Consider the following 21,457-nt stretch of genomic DNA (forward strand, 5'->3'; position numbering starts at 1 on the left):
GCTGGCAAACCTAAATTAAGTCTAACATATTCAATAGAGACCTAGTCGACCTCAGTCCTACGTCTAAACTATTGTTTATGTTATTCCAATGCGCAGAGCCTATTGGGAAAATAGGAACTACACTACAGTGTATAGTAGAAGAACTTTACATGAGGGTCCAGTAGGTTCTCGTTCCCATAACACGTATAAAAAGGTCTGATCATTGCTACTAAATCACAAAAACGCAGTATGCTACTTCCACCTCTCTACATTCTAACTTCAGACAGGGCAGTAGTCTTTTGTCGCAATGGAGATGCACACAAGCTAGATTAAGCCTGAGACTGGGTCAAAAATCCAAAACACAGGATACCAGATACTCACCGTTGGGCACTGAGGGCAGAGGACTTGATGGCAACCCATTCAGGGGACATTCCCAGCCCAATTGTTTGTAAAATCAAAGGTTTTGCCTAATGCCAGACCTAAAAGACATAACTTCTACCTCTTTAAAGTAACAAAATGCACCCTGTATTGAGAGATTGTGGCATGGTACTAGGAGGGGCGTACGTGATGCCATAAGAGCAGTGGCAGGAGGGACAACTGATTTGAGAGGCCAAGTGAACTCCAATTATTGCTGGCTTTCTATACAACTAGGAGATAGGGAGCCCAATTTCCTTTCTCCACTACAGCAATGGTTACAGATGGTACAGGAGGTCCGTGTTGGTCTTTTGTAATCTATTTGAATATGAATGTCTTCAGAACTATGGATGTTTCCGTTGTAAATGTAAAACAACACTTTGGAGCCTGGAGTGAGAGAAGATAAGAATGGTGGAAAAGACACCAGAGAAGAGGAGAAGAGAATAAGTGAGTGAAGGAAATGTAAAAAGGAGAGAAACATGGAAAGAATACATATACTTCTTTTTGTGTTTATTTGCACTTTTTTTTATTGTGGAGTCTACCCGAAGAGAACTCTGGAGCACTTTACAATTGAAGCAACAATGTGTGTGCGCGCAGTGCAAATTCAACAGGAAAATTAACATGATTTAGGTAAATGCAATGTTTGTTCTCTGTGCAACCGGGTTAGGATACAACGAAGGGTGCTTTACATCTTTAAAATCCAGAAATTACATGCTCATTAACCCACAGGAATACAAACAAAACAATCTACCTTATTTCTTAGTCGCTGTATATGCAGTATCCTCGCTGAAGAGTGTTTGGAATTTAAACGCATTTTCGTGCCATCAATAAGAATCACTGTTCAGTTATTTATATGGATTAAAAGAGCTTCACGGGAAATAGAGCAGTTACTTAGCAGGTGTGTGTTGTTTTGACAATTAGACGTTGGGAGCTCTCTCAGCCTCCAAATGAGAGCTGGAGGCGTGCAGTTACATGTCTTAGAAAAGTCGTTTCTGTGTCAAGGAAATGTTCAGTTTACCAATTATTGTCGGTTCCAAACTCTTTTATTAGGCTCGTCAGGTGTTGGCAAAGTTATTGTTGAATAGTGGTAGTGGGGTGGTAGCGAAATTGAAGCCAGATAAAGAAGAGATCAGAGAAGTTGGGAACGGAGAACGATAAAAAGAAGATCAAGGGGGGAGAAAATAAGCACATAGAGAAGACATATGAAGTAGTCAGATAGAGAGATACACCAGGGGAGGTATTGTTGCTACGTGGCACCATTTTATAGAACATCATATGTGCAGTCCAGATACAAAGGGATGTTCTGCCTGAACCACAGTGTGTTTCTCTTTCCATTTTCCTGGTGTATATTTATTTATTTATAAAGTTTTATATGGCTCAAACGAGACCCACAAGGGTATCAGAGCGCTTTACAGTATAAGAACATAAATGGTTGAGGTGGTATACACGCATTCAAATGTGTCAATTTGTACACAGAAATATACAATCTATGAATAATAAACATAGAGGACCGTGATTCTGCAGGAGAATGTAGGCAGTTAATGAACATTAGGTGATCATGCTAGCAGACATACAAATAATAAATTCTAATGATTCACAATGGATATAAGTCTTACATACAGTAGAATCATCCAATGCATCTGAGATAGGCAATGGTAATAGGATCTTAAAGATGACTCGGTGATATCCTTTAATTAAAATTTAGTGCATGAATCTGTTCATTAGTAGTCTTTTTACTTCTTTTTTGAATGCAGTAAAGGAAGTAATTCCACGCACTAGTGGAGGTAACGAGTTCCAAATCTTTGGTGCAATCCCTGAGAAAGCTCTACAACCAGTTCTCTTTTGATGAAAGGATTGAGGTTTCAGAAGGGAAGTGCTCACATTTCGTAGTGGTCTGCAGCCTCCCGCTCACTCCAGCTTTAGAGCTAAGTAACTGGGTGTATTGTTGTGAATTGCTTTGTGCGTCATGCAGGTCACTTTAAGGTGTATTCTTGCCTCGTAAGGCAACCAATTCAGTGCTTTCAAAGTTGGTTCCTGATACCAGTCTAGTCGCAGCATTTAGTGCTGTTCTCAGCACAGCCAACTTGTATTTGGGGAGACCACAGAGGGTGGTACTTCAGTAGTCTAATCTTGGTAGCACTAGGGCTTGTACTGCCATTTTTAGATCTGCCTGAGGAAGGAAGAGTTTGAGTTTCCTTAATATACTCATCTTGTGATTAGCTCCCTTGGTGGCCATAGATATGTGCGATTGCATGTTCTATGGAGATTCCTAGGGATTTAGCTGAGTCAATGATGAGGGGACACAGTCAAAGGAGGTTAGGTGTTTTAACCATAGGTCTAGCTTTGGAGTGTGGCTTGGTGGCGAGATGAGAATGAATTCCGTTTTTTTGGTATTCAACCTGAGGTGGTTGTTAGTGAGCCAGCTTTGCGCGTTCAGTAGAATAGTGTTGAGGGCAATGAAGTCATCTGGAGAGGTGATTTTCAGTTACAACTGGGTATCATCCACGTACAGGTGATGTAGAATGTTCGCTGAGTTCAGTGCATTTGCCAAATGCTCCATTAGGAGGTTGAATAGAATGGGTGATAGAGCTGATTCCTGAGGCACACCAAGTGTGACCATAGAGGGTTGTGAGAATGAATTCTTCATCTTGATTCTTTGAGATCTGTTATTCAGGAAGGAGGAGAACCATTGCAACACTGTGCCCTAGATTCCCGTCCTACGTTCCAATAGGGACAGAAGGTTGTCATGCTTGACCGTATCGTAGGTGACGGACAGATCAAGAAGTATCAATAGACATGATTCATTGCGGTCAAGCATTTTTAGTATATCATCCATAATGTGTGTGAGTGCAGATTCTGTGCTGTGTCCTGGGCGGAAGCCTGATTGGTGACTGTCTAAGAGGTTGTAGTGATCAATGTGGTTGCATAATTGAATTTGAACACATTTCTCCAATAGTTTTGTCAAAGTGGGGATGATGGTTATAGGACGGTAGTTGTTTAGATCAGATGGTGAGGCATCAGCTTTCTTTAGAATAGGTGTGACCTGCCCTATTTTAAGACAGTCCGGAATGACGCCTTGACTCAGGGAGGTGTTTACAATTTTAACCCATAATGGTAGGATAGATGCTTTCAAAATTTTTAACAGGGCAGGAGGCAGGGGGTCAGAGAAATGATTGGAGGCGTTGTTTGTTTAAAGAGTGTTGTCAATAATTTGTTGAGAGATTGGTGAGAAGGTGTGCCAAGAGGCGTTGTTTTTTGGAACTTTCCCTGGAATATTAAAATGAACTTTGAATAGAGCGCCCAAATTAGGATCTTGGACCATGGTTTGTGGGAGGGCCATCTTGGATTGGATGTCTAGCTCAATGGTCTTAGTCTTTTCATGGAAGAAATTGGCAAGCACGTCACAGGTAGCTGTGGCCAGCTCATTTAATTCCCTAGAGTTAGTTGTATTGCATGATTAATGCTTGATGAGTTCAATGAGTTTTTTTGGTCGGTTGATAGCTTGGTTCAGCTGAGTACGAAAACGTCTGTCTTTGCCTTAAGAATCTTCCTATTGTAAGAATTCCTTAACCTTATAAAGTGCTCAAGACTATCAGTGTTAGGAGCCGATTTCCCTAGACGCTCTGCAACTCTTAGATATCTACGATCTGAGTTCAGGCCATCATTGAACCAAGGCTTGGAAATCTTAGAGGAGACATTTTTTCTTGGAGGGGCGCTGTAGAGTCCATGGCATTGTGGAAGGTTGTGAGGTCATGTACATCAGTCATGTCCGTCATGAGGGTCATAGCAGAGTTGCAACTGTTTACCAAGGAGATGGGGCTGATATTTAAGTTCCGTTTCCATTGCCTTGATTTTGAGGGTTGGTCTCTTTAATGAGTAACTTTGATATTGATGGAGAAGAGGATGCAATAATGATCAGACCAATTCCATGGGGTGATGGACTCTAGTAGGATGATGTTTGATTTTGCAATGATGAGGTCTAAAGTCTCTCCCTTTTTATGCGTTGGGCTGTCACAGAATTGAGATAGCTCCTGTTCTGACAGAAAATCTTTAAGACAGCCTACAATATGATCATTTGCATTGTTCCAGTGGAGGTTGAAGTCACCCAAGAAAATATGAGGAGCTAGTAAGTTGGAGTTGGATGCCATGATCTCCATAATCTCATTGATACAAGTCAAATTATCGATAGGGGGGTGGTAGAAAATGTGTAGCTTGCTGGTGATGCGTTTAGCATCAGAGATATTAATGCATAGATAATCACAGGAGGGTAACTCGATGGAGTCCGCTTGCTTGACTGATATTGAGTTACGATAAATGCAGGCAACCCCTCCCCCTTGTTTCCGGGTTCTATCAAGTCGGATTAGGTAATGAGAAGGAGGAACCAGTAAGTTGAGAATGGGTGAGGAGGAGCCATCTACCAAGATTCTGTGAGTACCGTAATGTCTCAATCATTCTCTAGAATTAGATTGAATATACCAGTAGCATGTTGGCTAGCAAATCTGCAATTAATAAGCCCACACTTCAGCTAGTTAATCTAGTGGTTTAAGGTAATCTGTTCTAAGTTGATATTTGTGAGGTTATCTCTATTTATCGATCTGTTATTGATCTGTTACATGTTGTCATTATGGTCTTTGAAGTTCTGACACTCGTCCATCAGCTCTATTATATGCCAGTTTTCAGTGTGACGTAAACATGATAGACTGTATTATATCTTTATTTTCTCCCCAAGTATTTCTGCACTTTACTGGAGTAGTTTTGCTGGCTTATGAGCTCTGGCCCCCAGGAGACTGTCAATCAGATTCACAGACTGAGTGTTCCTATCTTAAAACATGATATAACTTTTGGCTTAAACCTATTGGCTATTTCACTTTTAAGTGATGCTATACTGCATTGGAAGTCTCATAAAAGGGGAATTGTACACGAGGGCAGAAGTGTACATTGACAGCATCCCTATGTAAGCGGAAAATATTGCTTTTAGCGTTCAGTTGTGATTCGCCTAACTGCAGCATAAAAAACTGCAGTAAAGGTAATATTGTAAAAAACTATTTGTGCTTCTTGGAAGTTCTAGCAGTAATGAATTAAATTCTATTTGGCTTCTCTCTAGACAGTGGTTAACCCTTCATATGGCAACCCAAACGACCGTGTTGGGCCTGGTGCCTCCCACGTTTATGCTAGGTTAGTGTGAAGACCTTTGAACTGGGATTCCCCCAGAATACTTGTCTCTGCTATTAGTTGGGGCAACCTGTTGGCAGAACAATCAGAGGACATTTGGAGTCCTCTTTTCCGTAGGGCAGCACGTAGGTACAGTTTTGGAGAAAAATCCTCAAGGGTAGCTTTTCAGGCAGGCAAACAGGAACTGTGGCTAAAGTGTGAAGACTAGCTATGGGAATTCAGTTGGGACTGGATAAGCGGTTATCATCATTCACCAATTAGTGTGCATGATAAAATGCCACCTTACCAGCAACTCATCAGCATATTAGTGGACCCGGTAAAATCAGAAATATTTTTTTTTTGCCAAGACCTGCTGCTGAAGAGGATTGAGATGTTACCTGTCAATCACTTGTGCCTAGGAATTGGAGGTACTCGCCAAGGGTTAGTTGGCTGACCTCCTATTCGCCTCAAAGACAGAGAAGGCTGAACGAGCTAATAACTCTGGAAGAACCACCTGCTCATCTGGGCATCTGGGGGTAGGTTACCCAAGACTCTGTAGAAGCCCAGTCTGGAGAGAAATATGTACCCAAAGGAGCATCCTGAGGACCTGGAAGAAAGGCCAAGAGTAGGTTATGAGAAAGCCAGACCATGGCAGTTTTGAGACCTTTGGATAGTTGGGACAAGGTGCCAAGGCTCTATGAGAAAGATGTGAGATTGGTTGCTACAAACCTTTGTTATTTGTGAATATGGAACCTTTTCAAGTGAAACATAAGGTAACTAGATAACTGCTGAAAAGAAGTAGCCAACCTCATGGAGCCATTGCTGCTACAGCATGCTTCTGGACAATATGGAGAATCAAAAACATGACTAAGTCTAGATGAAGTATATAGAAACAATATGACTATGTGGCTAAGGCACTCAAGAGGCGACACAACCCTGTGGCTACAGAAGCCAACTTTGTCCTCGTTGGAATTTTTAGTGCAAAAACTGAGACCTCAGTCTAAGCTCAACATTTCAGACTTGAAGGGACCCTCGCTGTGTACAACATTTTGCCTTGCCATCCTGGAGGAGTTTGACATCCAGAAGAAACATGTAAAGGGGTGATTTAGTGTTCGAAGGCCACCCCACCAGTCTTACAGGCAAGCAGAGGCTATGGCTTACACTCTCCTGGCAGAAGACAACCCGTCACAGAGATCATTACCAGGTAATTTGGGGCCTCTGTTACTTTGAAAGAGTTTTATTTTTTATGTTTAGTAGGCCGGGGTATAATTATAAATATTCTGGAGTGTAAGGAAAGGCCTCTTTTATATGGACAGCCCTACGATATTTAAATGATGCTGCTGGTTTTTCGACTGAGAGTGTACTGAGGCCAGAAAATCAGACTTCAATGCCAGTGCCCTGACCCCAAAAGGAATATGTTACATTTGCTATACCCAATTGCCATAAGCTAACTTACCTGTAAGTACAGAGTCTATGGTACCCAGGGTACCAAGGGCTTGCAAGATAGAAAGGAGTCACAAGAGTAAAACGTGTTGGCCAGTCCACTATTGCAGACTTGAAGGGCAATTTTGAACTGCTAGCTCGACTGTGCCATTTCAAAGCCATGGCAAAGCCCACTGTCCCACTGAAACAGGTGTGAGTTACCCTATATTTCAAGGGCAGATCATATGTTTTACATGTTATGACAGGAAAACATAAAACTGCTTTTTTTAACTGTGGAAGGGCTTAGTCACCAGATTGGCCAGTGCAGGGTGATAAAGTTGACACTCCAAGATATCAAATAAGTTATTACATGAATCCTGACTTGGTTCTCAAATCAAAATTGATGTAAGAAGTCACGGTATGCAACTTTTATAAAGTTATAGTTTAGGTGCTTTCAATCTCCTGTGCCCATAACAGGTGCACATGGAGCTTGAACTTGGGACATCTTTCTGCCCTCCTGGGAATAGGTGCTAACTACTCCCAAGAAAGTAGACGATTGGGGCCTGCACTGGAGAGAGGTGGTACACCTTTCTCCTGCAGGAAGCCACATAGGTGTTGGCCCAAAATTCATGCATCACAGCTGAAGCCGCCTTTCAAGGTCAAATAGGGGAACATTGAGAGTGAGTCAGCTCCATTGTTTAGGGAGACTAACTGGCCCCCTGAAAGTAAAGGAGAAACCTGTTGTTAAACTGGTTTTCCAAGGGGGTGTAGCTCCCTTGGTAGCCACCCCTCTGGGTTCGCTAGGGAGCTTTAGAAGCAAGGGAAGGGGTTCTGCCATTTTGGGATGGGCGGAATAGTGCATCCTAGGATAGCCCAATGCCACACTTCCCATGAAGTGGTCATCAGGAGGGGGAAATCCTGGTAGCCCATTAGCTACCAATCACATATTACCATGAGGGCATTTCCTGTACATGAATAGGGCATCCCTAGCACCCAGAACTCAGATCTTGACTGCACTAGAAGAAAAGATTGAAGAAAAATAGTCCTGCTGCACCAAGTTCCCAGCGAAAAGAGGCTACATCAATGGAGACTGTACCTGCTGCACATGTTAGGTAAAAAAGTAGAGGGTTTGTTTCTGCTGTGTCCTGCTCAAGTAGAAGTCATCTCCAGAGCCCAGCCAAAACAAAGAGAATCTAAGGGTCAACTGATTGACCTCTTGTTCACAGCACAGTGACACAACAGCTGAAGAAGCCTGCCAAGGGCGAGTGGTAGTCCAGATCCCCATATCGCTGCAACCCACCATCATGCAGCACCAGGACCCAACATTCAGAAGTTGCAGCAAAGTCTGCTGGACCCTTGAGAGCCATCGAAGTGTAGCTTGGTCACCAAGAAGGCAAGCTACAGCCTTGGGAAAGATTTGTCTCTGACCTCAACACCATTTGAGTGGTAGCAAGTGGATTTAGTTCCGACAAGAGAGGACCTTGTGGGACATCGAAACCTGTGTCCAGCACCCGTTTATCACCTTTGGTGACCAAGGAGTCCCAGCAGGAAGACCAACATCAACTGTGTCATATTCACAGCATCCTTGAACATCAATCAATCAGGATTTGTAGAGCAACTTCTCACCCATGAGGGTCTCAAGGTACTTGAGGGCCTCATATTCGAACATCTTTAATCATCCTGTATCTTCAGCATCAGGACCACTTTCATAGGAATCCACTGGACAAAGATAAAGCACATGGAACTGCTTGATGATTGATTCTTCTTTGGAGGTAACTGCTTTGGAGGGCATTGCTGGTCTCCATTACTAGCTCCCTGCCAGAGCTGGTTGCCCCAAGTAACTTCAACTGACCCCATTACAATTTTCCGAACTTTTTGCTGAAAATGTTTCCAAGTGTCAAATTAATTGAATTTACCAATGGTTGTTTCTGGCTTAGTGAAATACTTTGATTTACTATTCCCTTTAAAATCTATATCTCCTGATCCCTCTGCTGGATCTTTTTCATCAAGGTGTATAAAAATGCAGTCTATTTTTATAAATTGGCATCGTATATCTTTGGTGTCTTGTCAATTTCTTCGTCAATTATTGTGGCGCTGCTTAACAGCCTTACGCTTATTCCTTTGTATAAGCTTTGCTACCCAGTGCCAAAGCTACCCAGGGTTGATCTGAAAGGTTTGGCAAACAAAACCTAAGGGTCCTAAAGGTATTGGTAAGTGTATTACAATGTGGGGTCGCACAACCACACCATATAATACACTGCATTTTGTCATATGGAGTAATTTGGTAGTTCCGCAACAGTCTAGTGGCACAGAATTTTAACTATGAAACCTTGTTGCATAACTGATTCTCCCATTTGTGGAAAATTGAACCACAAGAAGCACTGAAACAATGCAAGACTGCAAATGTTTGTGCTTGTGTTTTGTCTTTTGGCAAATATGGATCACAACCTTCAGCAGTAATTTTACAATTTAATATGAGTGGTCGTTTGTCAGAATTTCATGTAGATCTTTTACTTTTGCATCCGAAAATCAATTTGAAATGCATTTAAGAGTTGATATTTTACACAAATGGACCATTTGAGTATTTGTTTTAGTGCTAATGCTCTTTTATTTGATATTGTTTTTAAAGGAAGGAAGTATTATTGGGGGGCTACAGAACATACAGTAGCACCACACCACAATTATCTGATGTATTTTCTTTGAGTTTTGCTTGCATCCCTTAGAGTTTACATGGGCCCTGGTAGGGCAACAGCAATTACTTAATGCATTTATTATATTGTTTTCCTCCAGTCCCTTCCTCTTATGAGGTCCCATGGATCTGGGGGACACAAACTAAACTTTCTATGAATTGGTGTAATTTGAAAAAATAGTTTATGCATGTTCTGAGTACAAAAATGTTAAACAGTGGGATGGGGAGGATGATAAAGACTTCACTTGTGTTACATTGGCAAGATCTTTTCCATTGCCAGGGTTTCCTGACTTTGTTTTGTCGCTTTGTTCACGGATGCTGTAGAAGACATCATACATGGTACTGATACGGAGAGAAGTCCACAATTGAATCAGCTGACAGTGACCCCTAAGTCTTCCACTACAAATTGCTTCTGCTCCTAGTACTAAATTCTAACTGCTAGTGCTAAGAACATGATCCTACAGAAGAAAGTTCGTGCCAAGAAAGAGGCCATTGGGGAAGAGAAGAAGCCAGTTGACACCAATGGCATCAAACCCTCATCCTTTTTGAGGAAATCTGATGTACCTCTTGCACCCTCCACTGGGCAGAAAGATACTGAGAGGATCACTTCTGCATCAATGGCACCTCCACCACCAAAACCCTAAGGCCATGTCACTCAATGTTGGAGAGTGGCAGATCTGAAATGGAATTGTCTCTGCCACAAACCAAATTTCAAGAAAGTCGACAACAGGAGTCGCTTTCAGCAACAGATCTTCTGGAAGTTGGAGCAGAACATAAGGTTGAGGGTCCGGTTGAGCAAAGTGTTGTTGAGAAGACTGTTATTCCCCCATGAGCTTCGGAATCTCCAGCAAGGAAAATCTTCTCTAAGCTCCCCTTTTGATGATCTGGACATGGTTTAGACTGGGCCGAGTCCAAGAGACAAGGGAAAAGGAAGGTGCTGAAAGCCTCACAAGTGAGGAAGGAGATGGTGATGATGATGAGCCAGTGATCATCAGTGGAGCGTGGCACAGACAAGGGGTAGATCACCTCTTCATCTCTATTCAACCTGCTTAGAGGGATGTGGTTTCAATAGCAGCGCTGCTCCCATATTTGCAAGACCCCAGAAACCTGCAGCCACCATCACTGCCACCTAGCTGTTTGTAATTTGTCACAATACGAAAGCTCTCCTTTCCAGTTTGGGACTTCTTTACGATTTACCAGCATGTGGATAACATTGCAATATGCTCGATTTACCAAAAGAATGTTTGTCGTGGTTATCCAGGTGGGCGCTACGGTACTGGAGTCAAACTGCCCCATTTGAAAAAAACAACATGCAATCATGTGAGAAGATCACCTTAAAAGCACAGATGCTGGGGGGTGGGAGAGAGCTGTAGTAGTAAACAATGGCAGGAGGAAGAAGAAGAGGATGCCACCAGCAACATCACACAAAGCAACCCTGTAAGCCTCCCCCATAGAATATAATCCTCACCATTAGCAGACTCTGCATGGCAAATGCACAGCAAAATACAATAACTTACACCCCAAAGTGCTCATGCAGTCTGCCTGCTGCTGGTGCCCAGAGGGAACTTATGGCAGTTCCACAAAAAAACAACCTACTATCAAAGCTTTTTTTTACCACAGAGTTGCTGTACCACCAGAACCATGAAAAAGCCTGCTTCTCCAAAGGGAAACTGGCTAAAATGTTAGAGCTTCACCACCTCCCTTTTCATTTGGTGGAAGGAGTGGGTTTCCTGGAATTTATGGAGGCCCTCTGCCCAAATAGAAGGTTCCCAGGCAGAACTATTTTGCCAGAGTGGATGTGCCAGTGCTGCCTCATGAAGTGCTGAAATTGTATGGCACCGCTATGAAGCAAAACACTGTTCAATCCATCCATCTCACAATGGACATGTCGCCCAGTTGTCAACCAACAGATCACATATGCATCGCTGCACACCGAGAGGGAGATTTATTAGGATTTTACCCTGTGTTTGCATCACAAAAATGATGCAAATTGGTACAATCCTTTTTTACTGATTTACTTTCCAGTGCTAAACTTGTTTAGAGCTAGAAATAACATGAAAGTAACACAGCGCAGCGCGTATCGCTGCTTTGCAAAACTTAGAGCCAAGCGGGCATACCATGGGTGGAGCATGGGCGTTCCCATGCAACCACCCAAGGTTTCTAATGCTAAACCATATTTATAAAATAAAGTAGAAAGGGTTTAGCGTCAGAAAAATGCGCCCTCTTGAAAAAAACACAAGAATCCTTTTCCGACTTAAAGTCAGTCTTTGCATAGTATTTGTATTGGGAGGGTACCCTTCCAGTACAAACCCTATGCTAGACTCACTGAGTCACCCTAGGTCCATGGCGCAATAAGTCTCTGTGGCACACAGCAGCTGATTCCAGCGTCTGCGTAGGGTACAGGGGAGGAGACTACCATATTTCTGTAAATATGGCGCTCTCCTCCTCTCTCCTTTTCACACAGCACAGCATTCGTGGCTGTTGAGCTGCGTGAGTAAATGGTAAATCTGTCCCTAAATCGCTTTACAGGAAGTGCAACAATGGCTAGCTGCTGGTCTCACCGCGAACTATGCTTTCAGGGCATTCAGCTGCATGCAACAGTTGTGATGTTTAGAATTGAGAAATCAAACACAGCTACCAACATTTTAGAAATGTTTAATAACAAGGTTTACAAATGGCCTAAACCAGTTTCTTGCCTTAAAATGTTGAGAGACTGGTGATGATTAACACCTTCAATGCTATAGCAATTCCCCCCCGGTGCTGGGTGTCCCTTAAATCCCATTGTTCATGACGAGCTCAGCTCGTCATGAGCACAGGAGCACTGTACTGCATGACGAACTGAGCTCGTCATGAGCATGGAAGGGGTTAAAATAAGCAAGCACTTCATTCCTTGTGCTCATGAAACAACCAAGGATGACTAGGAAAATTGGTCAGACATCTCAAGTTTGCCCAGTGATAAAGTCTCTAGATTACGCCCCTGAGTTTAAGGGTTCTACTTCCCAAACAAATACAATAGAAGTTACATATAGGTGTACTGGTTAAAAAAAACAATATATATATATATATATATATATATATATATATATATATATATATATATATATATATATATATATATATATATATATATATATACAAAATAACAGGAACACCAATTCGAAAAGACTCCAGCTCCAGGAAGTATGAATACACGCTTTAATTTCACTCGGCAGCCCCTTAGCTCAGGAAGCACACCAAAGTCTTTGAACGCACAGGACGCGTTTCGGGACTGGAATCCCTTCATCAGCAGCGTTCATTGCAGAAAAAGCAGCGCCATGAAAGCACACTCTTTTACCCGCCCTCTGTGGGCGTGGTCAATTAATCTGGCATCATGGTAACTGTAGTGTTTCAAATCCTCCCAAGTGCCTGCTCCTGAAGGACGCGGGGAGCCGGCTGGGACCGTGGGAGCGTTGGGGCTCCCCCTATGGTTCCAACGTTTTTTATAAGCCCCAGGGAATGGGATCCCCGGGGATAATAAAAATTAGTGATAGGGGCAATTTATTTTTTCCGTAAAAGTAGGAGTTGCGCATCCATCGCGGTGCTCAGCGAGGCCCCCTGGTGTACATGCGTTGGAAGCACGACTACTAATCTGTAGGGTGCGCGACTCCAGCCCGTTTGGTGCACGACTTCTACGCGTTGGATACACGATTCTGAAGCGTTGGGTGCGTGACTCCAAGCAAGAAAAAAAAAGCATTTTGGTACTTTATGTGTTTGCTGGGTATGCAGACAAAATATCGATATTTAAATATCGATATACAATAATATCGAAGTTTAAATATCAAAGGGACATAATATATAAGGTAAGTAATATCAATAGATTTAATATCGACATTAGTAATATCGAAGTGTTAAATATCGATGTTAGTAATATCGATGTTATGAATTTCGATGTTACTAATATCGATTTTTACATTATTTTTGTGTATATTATTATGTATTTATTATGTTTTTAATTTATTTTTATGTCATTTTGTATTTTACTACTGTAGTGGGTTGTGGGTTTATAGGGGAATAGGGTGGGAAGTAATTTAATTATGTTAAATTAATTAGAAATTAGTAGGAATTATAAATTAATTTTAATTAATTAGTAATTATTTATAATTTATTGGTAATTTATTTTAATTAATTGATTAATTGATAATTATGTTCTGTAGCGGGTTGTGGGTTTATAGGGGAATAGGATGGGAAGTAATTTAATTATGTTAAATTAATTATTAATTAGTAGGAATTATACATTAATTTTAATTAATTGATCATTACTTTTAAATAATTGGTAATTAATTTAAATTAATTGATTAAATGATAATTATGTTCTGTAGCGGGTTGTGCATTTATAGGGGAATAGGGTGGGAAGTAATTTAAATGTAATTAAGTAAAAATGGTTTTTAAGTAATTGTTTTGTTAATTATATAATTGTTAATTAATTATTAATTGGTAATTAAATGGTATTTTTTATTCATTTTTTTAGTTAAATATATTTTGGTAATCATGTTTTTAATAATTATTTATTGGTATTTGTAAATGGTTTATATTTATTTAATAGTTCAGTTTTTCATTATTTAAAAAAATACATTTATTTATAAGTATGTTATTTTTACCCCTGCGTTATCCAAAACTTCACCTACTGTTCGACTCTCTGGAGTTGGAATAGTAATTGTTACCCATACGCTATCCAACACTTTCCCTACTATTGCACTCTCTGGAGTGGGAATAGTAATTGTTACCCCTACGCTATCCAACACTTTCCCTACTGTTGCGCTCTCTGGAGTTGGAATAATAATTTCTACCCCTACGCTATCCAACACTTTCCCTACTGTTGCATTCTCTGGAGTTGGAATAGTAATTGTTAACCCTACGCTATCCAACACTTTCCCTACTGTTACACTCTCTGGAGTGGGAATGTCAGAAGCAGTACCTGAATTGTCCTGATTTCCGTGGGAGCGAGTGACCAAGGCTTCTATGATGATTATTTCCACATTCCCAATCACCCCTGCACCCGGATTGCTCCAAGCCCAGGAATGGGAATAACAAACAACAAAGAGAGACTTCCACACTGGTGTCTTCGTCACTACCTCTGGGATGAGTAGCTGGTGAACACCTGAAACAGTTAACGGATCATTACTAACGTTCAAACCTTTATTGGGAAATCAACTCTCTCACTCTCTCTCTTTTCTCAGCTCACTTATCTATACCTGATTCTGTGTGGAAATTGCCTCTCTCTTGCAGAGCCCGATAAGAAGTTCTTAAAGGGAAATTAGAGGACTCTTGTTGATGTTAGTGTCTATTAGGCTGTTAATCGAGTAGAGGTGGTAGACAACAGTATTACCATATGCATATAATATATACTCTCATTTACTTGTAGATTTACGTTGATGCTGGACAGTAGATGGATTTCTATACTTGACATCCACGGCTCAGGTACTCTCGAAAAAGCTGAAACACTGAAGAGTCTTTTCTGAATCACAAATACTACTTTTCTAATATTCTGTTAAACTCGGACACAGAGCTACACTTCCTGACAATGAAGTCTCTGACTCAGGAATAGCTCAATATAGCGCTGGACTGAAATTGCGCCACAAAAAGTCTTTTAAGGAAAACGTATTCTTACCACTATGGTGCTGAGGAGATGCAGAAGAATTACTTGCCAACAGGTATTGTCCACTGAAGAATGCCTCTTTCATGAATAGAGCCGACTCCGCCGAACACTGGAATAGCGGAGCTGTGGCTGAATACAGAATGCAGGAAACAGACTGGAACAGAGGCGAAACTAGCTCCCTAAGCCCAGAGTTAAAGTCTCAAGAGTTTCTGACTGGAATTGGGAAAAAAACTTGGAATTATGCAGTGACTTGATGGGAGCCAAAATCAGGGCGTCGAACTGCCGGAAACGAAAAGTTGAAGTGCGCCACATAGAAAGCGCGGGATAAGGAAATGGCGGACTGAATTGGAAAGACTTGAACGCTAACCCTACCACTCAGTGGCACAACCAGGAAGCGATAACTAACCCTCCCTCTGACTGCGGACATGAACTAATTTCTGGATGGAGCCCCAGATTGGAAATTGCTGCAATGCGTTAAATCTTTTTTTGACCATAGGGACTGAAAGAGGCCTCTTGACTGAACCTGACACGGACCTGACAGGGAATAGTAATTTTTACCTGCACGCTATCCAAAATGTATTTAATTTTTTTATTTTTGTATTAATTGTTATTTATATTATTATTTGATGTATATACATTTATTTGTAATTTGTTATATTTTTATTAATTTATAAGTTATTAAAATAATGTATTAGAGGTATTATTAATGAAGTATATACTATGTATTATATCTTTATTATTATTCGTTTTTATTACAATATTTATTAATTTTAAATATTATAATATATTTTTAACTATGTTTATTACATTTAAAAGTATTATTTTGTTAATATTCATTTTTTAATTATAAAGACAACAATATTTTAAAAAAAACAATATTTTTGACATTGATATTTTTTTCTCAATATTTTTGTACTTACCTTGTTGGAGATAGGATTTTGATATTAATGTAATCGATATTTTTGTTGCAATATTTTGGTAGGTAGATATTTTTGTAATCGATATTTTGTCATAGATTCGTTTGCTGACATGTAATTGATTAAAAACCTATTGTGTTCTCACATTTTGGTAGAATTAGAAAATAGTCATTGGTTATGTTTTTGCAAAATGAGTTTAGCTTAAATAGTAAAATGCAGTAATGAAATATGTGGAATGGATGCTTGATGTGTTTCCAGACACATAAGTACATGTACTCATGCAGTGAGCCAGGTTTTAGGGTACACAGTGCTTCAAAGTCCTATGTTCTATGTATGTACTGGTCTAACCACCTTCACACTTGTGTTTCAGTCCTACATTTCCCCAGTCAGTATCTAAAGACTTCATTTATAAGAAATACTGTTATTTGTCTAGAATCACACTGTCAGTCAGTGTCCATTTGGGGAAATGGAGAGAGAATTATATGGTTGGTTCATGTGTTTGCAGACTTATAAGTACATGTACTCTTGCAGTGAGCCAGAGTTTAGGGTACACAGTACTTGAAATTCCTATGCACTATGCATGTAGTAGTCTAACCACCTTCACACGTGTTTCAGGCCTACTTTTCCCCAGTCAGTATCTGTACATTCCATTTATAAGAAATACTGTTATTTGTCTAGAATCACACTGTGGGTCAGTGTCCATTTGGAAAAATTGAGAATTAATGATTTGGTTGGTTGATGTGTTTGCAGAGATATAAATACATGTACTGTTGCAGTTAGCCAGGCTTTAGGGCATGCAGTGTTTAAAACTCCTATGCACTATACAAGTAGTAATGTTACCACCATCACACTTGTGTTTCAGGCCTACATTTCCCCTGTCAGTATCTATACACTCCATTTACAAGAAATACTGTTATTTGTCTAAAATCACACTGTGAGTCAGTGTCCATTTGGGAAAATCGAGAGAGAATGATTTGGTTGGTTGATGTGTTTGTGAACATATAAGTACATGTACAGTTGTAGTGAGCCAGGCTTTAGGGCATGCAGTGCTTGAAACTCCTATTCACAATGCATGCAGTAGTCTAACCACCTTCACACCTGTGTTTCGGGCCTACATTTTCCCATTCAGTATCTGTACACTCCATTTATAAGAAATACTGTTATTTGTCTAGAATCACACTGTGAGTCAGTGTCAATTTGGGAAAATTGAGAGAAAAGGATTTGGTTGGTTGATGTGTTTGAGACATGTATGTACATGTACTGTTGCAGTGAGCCAGGCTTTAGGGCATGCAGTGCTAGAAACTCCTATGCACTATGCAATTAGTAGTCTTACCACCTTCACACTTGTTTTTCAGGCCTACATTTCCCCAGTCAGTATCTGTACACTCCATTTATAAGAAATACTGTTATTTGTCTAGAACCACACTGTGAGTCAGTGTCCATTTGGGAGAATTGAGAGAGAGATTGATTTGTTTGGTTTATGTGTTTGCAGACATATAAGTATATGTACTGTTGCAGTGAGCCAGCCTTTAGGGCATGCAGTGCTTACAACTCTTATGCACTATGCAAGTAGTAGTGTAACCACCTTCACACTTGTGTTTCAGGCCTACATTTCCCCAGTCAGTATATATACACTCCATTTATAAGAAATACTGGTATTTGTCTAGAATCACACTGTGAGTCAGTGTCCATTTGGGAACATTCAGAGATAATGTTTTGGTTGGTTAATGTGTTTGCAGACATATAAGTACATGTACTGTTGCAGCAAGACAGGCTTTAGGGCTTGCAGTGTGTGAAACTCTTATGCACTATGCAAGTAGCAGTGTAACCATCTTCACACTTGTGTTTCAGGCCTACATTTCCCCAGTCAGTATCTATACACTCCATTTATAAGAAATACTGTTATTTGTCTAAAATCACACTGTGAGTCAGTGTCTATTTGGGAAAATTGGGAGAGAATGATTTGGTGGGTTTCTGTGTTCACAGACATATTCGTACATGTACTGTTGCAGTGAGCCAGGCTTTAGGGCATGCAGTGCTTGAAACACCTATGCACTATGTAAGTTGTAGTGTAACCATCTTCACACTTGTGTTTCAGGCCTACATTCCCCACTCAGTATCCATACACTCCAGCAAACACAGTGTGACTGATGTTGCAATGTCATAGTGACTCTTTCAGTACCATGTAGTAATCCAATCACTAAAGTAAAAGTCAACCAATTAGGGGACCGCGCGGTGCCTGCCGCTTTGCAAATGACAATGAAGGGGGGTACCACAGGTACCCCCTATGTGCACCCCCCCAACTGTACTTCACTCTGGGGGCCCGCAGGGGCCCCCAGAGTGAAGACCGCATTGAAAAATGCCCATTATAATATGGCTGGCAGTGTCTGATAGACACCGCCACCATGTTATCTCTTTTCCGCCCCGGCCGCAAGGCGACCGGGGTGGAGAACAGGTGGGCGGTCTTTCCCCCGCTGCGGTCCATTCTGCCATCGTAATATGGTGGGGGGAATGCAGGGAAGGATGTCGGGCAGATTGCCTCCGCCAGGGTGGCGGTGGCCACCGCTACCCTGGCGGAGGAAATCCGCCCAACATCCTAGAGGACCCCTAAGTATTCACCCAGTGTCTTTCCTTATAGTACTGTAATCATTCCGTTAGTAAGCATGTACTCATGCACTGAGCCAGGCTGTAGGGCATGGAGTGCTTCAAAGTGCTATGCACTATGCATATAGTAGTCTAACAACCTTCAAACTTGTGCTTCAGGCCTACAATTCTCGAGTCACTATCCATACACTCCAGCAAACACACTGTGACTACTGTTGCAAAACCATAGTTACTGTTTATGTACCATGTACTAATCTATTTACTAAAGTAAAAGTGAACAATTATAAATTCACTCAGTGTCTCTCCCTATAGTATTGTAATCATTTAGTTAATATGCATGTACTCATGCAGTAAGCCAGCTTTTAGGGTTATGGAGTGCTTCAAACTGCTATGCACTATGCATGTAGTGGTCTAACCAACGTCACACTTGTGCTTCTGGCCTACAATTTCTTAGTTAGAATTTATATGCAATGTGTTTGTATAGTAATAGAAAAGTATAATTTATAAAGGTATTAATAATCACTTATATTTTACAGATACTGTTTATCATCATTAAAATAAAGATATCATGCCGGAGAAAGAAAGAAAAAGAAAAGGTCAGAAAATGGATACTTACTTGAAAAAAACTCAACCACAAGTATTAGATTACCAACATAATGTGGCTAAAAAAAGAAACATTTCTGGTAAGACCACAAAGAGCTTTAATAAAAATATTACTAGACTCATAAAAAAAGCTGAAAATGTTGAAAGCACTGAAAATATTCCAAGCACAAAAAAAGTGCAAAGATTAGGAAAGGAAAAAATGCAAAATGCATACAAAGGATACAACTTACAGCAAAAGAAGAGAAAATCAATATAAAGAAATCCGTAAAAAAATATTTTATAATAGTGTAGTACATAATTTGATAAAAGATATGAAGAAATATAAAAAGAGAACACTATTTTATAAAAAGAAGAAGCACCTCCCTCGGGATGTTCCGCAAGCAACTTAAAACCTGGCTTTTTAACCAATGAACCTCTGCCCCTCCTGAGGGGTAACTTTGCAGCAACTTCTGCGCCGAGATGCCCAAGGGCCTTCGTTCGCGCTCTATAAATGTTTTTATAAATAAATAAATAAATAAATATCAAATCTATTGTTGAAAAGGCTTTTGTAGTAAAAAGGAAACTATTCATTTTAGTATTAAACAGAATCCGATCACTAGATAAACCAATCCATTTAATGAAGGCCAAAAATAAGAAGAAAAGAGTAAATACCAGAAGTAATTTTTGTGATATTTATTTAGGGGAATGAAAACACAGTTCAAGTTCTGAGCCTTTGTTTAGTGAAGAGAGTTATTTTCAGACCGATGATTTGTTGCATGCAGTTGACACCTGTGGTCGAGCTTATGAGGTTAGAAATGGTTGTCCAATTTAGAAAGAAAAAATGGTTCCCAGAAATGCAGAAGAAGTGATAGCTGTTGAAGTTCTAGGCAGACGTCCTAAAGCCCCAGTGTACACTTGGGATTGCAGTGTATTTCTAGTGTACAACAAGAATCTATTGGAAATTACGCAGTTTCTTACAAGCATATAGTAAAAAAATGTGTTAAACAAAAGATTAAGGTGTTAAAAGAACCTTGCTTGGTGAGAAAATTTACTGGTTTGCATGGTCATTCTCTGGCTCGTCTTTCTAGGAAAGTATGTCAAAGTGTTTTTCACCATTTCAGGATGTTGGCAGTACATCATACTCAAATGCAGAAGTTAGTGAGAAGATTGTATTATGCAAAAAGTCCAGCACTAAAGTTAAATGAGTTGAACAGTGCGCTTTTGCATGGGTCAGTATCAGATGTGAAAAAGGTTTGCAATGATATTGAGTGTTGGTACTTTGGCCCTGAACAAGAGAGTGAAGAACTCAGACATTAATAGAAGAAAATGTTGTAGAGAATGTTGAACATAGTTGTACAAAACATTTTGAAAGTGAAAGTACAAAGTTTAAGGTGATTTCAGGTGAAAGGCTGAATTTTTCTTGTATTTGTTGTAGGCAAACTCACTATAAAAATCACACTAGGAGTGTTGATCTGAATTTAAAAAGTGAAACAGAAAATAATGATAAGTAGAAGGAATTTGCAACTCATTTGTTGGTAGAGAATTGTTTTGAATTGGGTTCTCATCTGCGTATTTGTAAATATTGTTATAACAAATTAGATGAGAATAAAATACCCGCTAGAGCTGTGCATAATAATTTCGAGTTAGTTGCTATTCCTCCAGATTTTTGAATTTTTGAAAAGGGCTACAAACCAACCTTCTCCTTCAGATTCAGAACATTCTACCACTGAAGAAGTTGTTCCAGAATCTCCCCCCTCCAGAGAGATATACATCTATTGTGTGGAAGTTTTTCACTTTCCCACCTGGGCAAAAAAAGCTGAATGCGACAAAGGTCATATGTAAAATCTTCAAGGCGGTCCTCTCCAGGAGGAGTCCCAAACAAAAAATACTCATTTGGGACAGCTATCATGAGGACTTGCAGACACACCAACCCGTGACTTTTGCATGAGAGGAGATGCGAAGGCTACAAGAAAATGCTCCTGCACCACCAGCTGTTCCAAGCACATCTGGGACAGCACCATCTACTTCAAGTTCACCACCGGATATACATCCACAATTTGCAAG

This window comes from Lissotriton vulgaris, chromosome 6, assembly GCF_964263255.1.
Source record: "Lissotriton vulgaris chromosome 6, aLisVul1.2, whole genome shotgun sequence".
NCBI lineage: Eukaryota > Metazoa > Chordata > Amphibia > Caudata > Salamandridae > Lissotriton > Lissotriton vulgaris.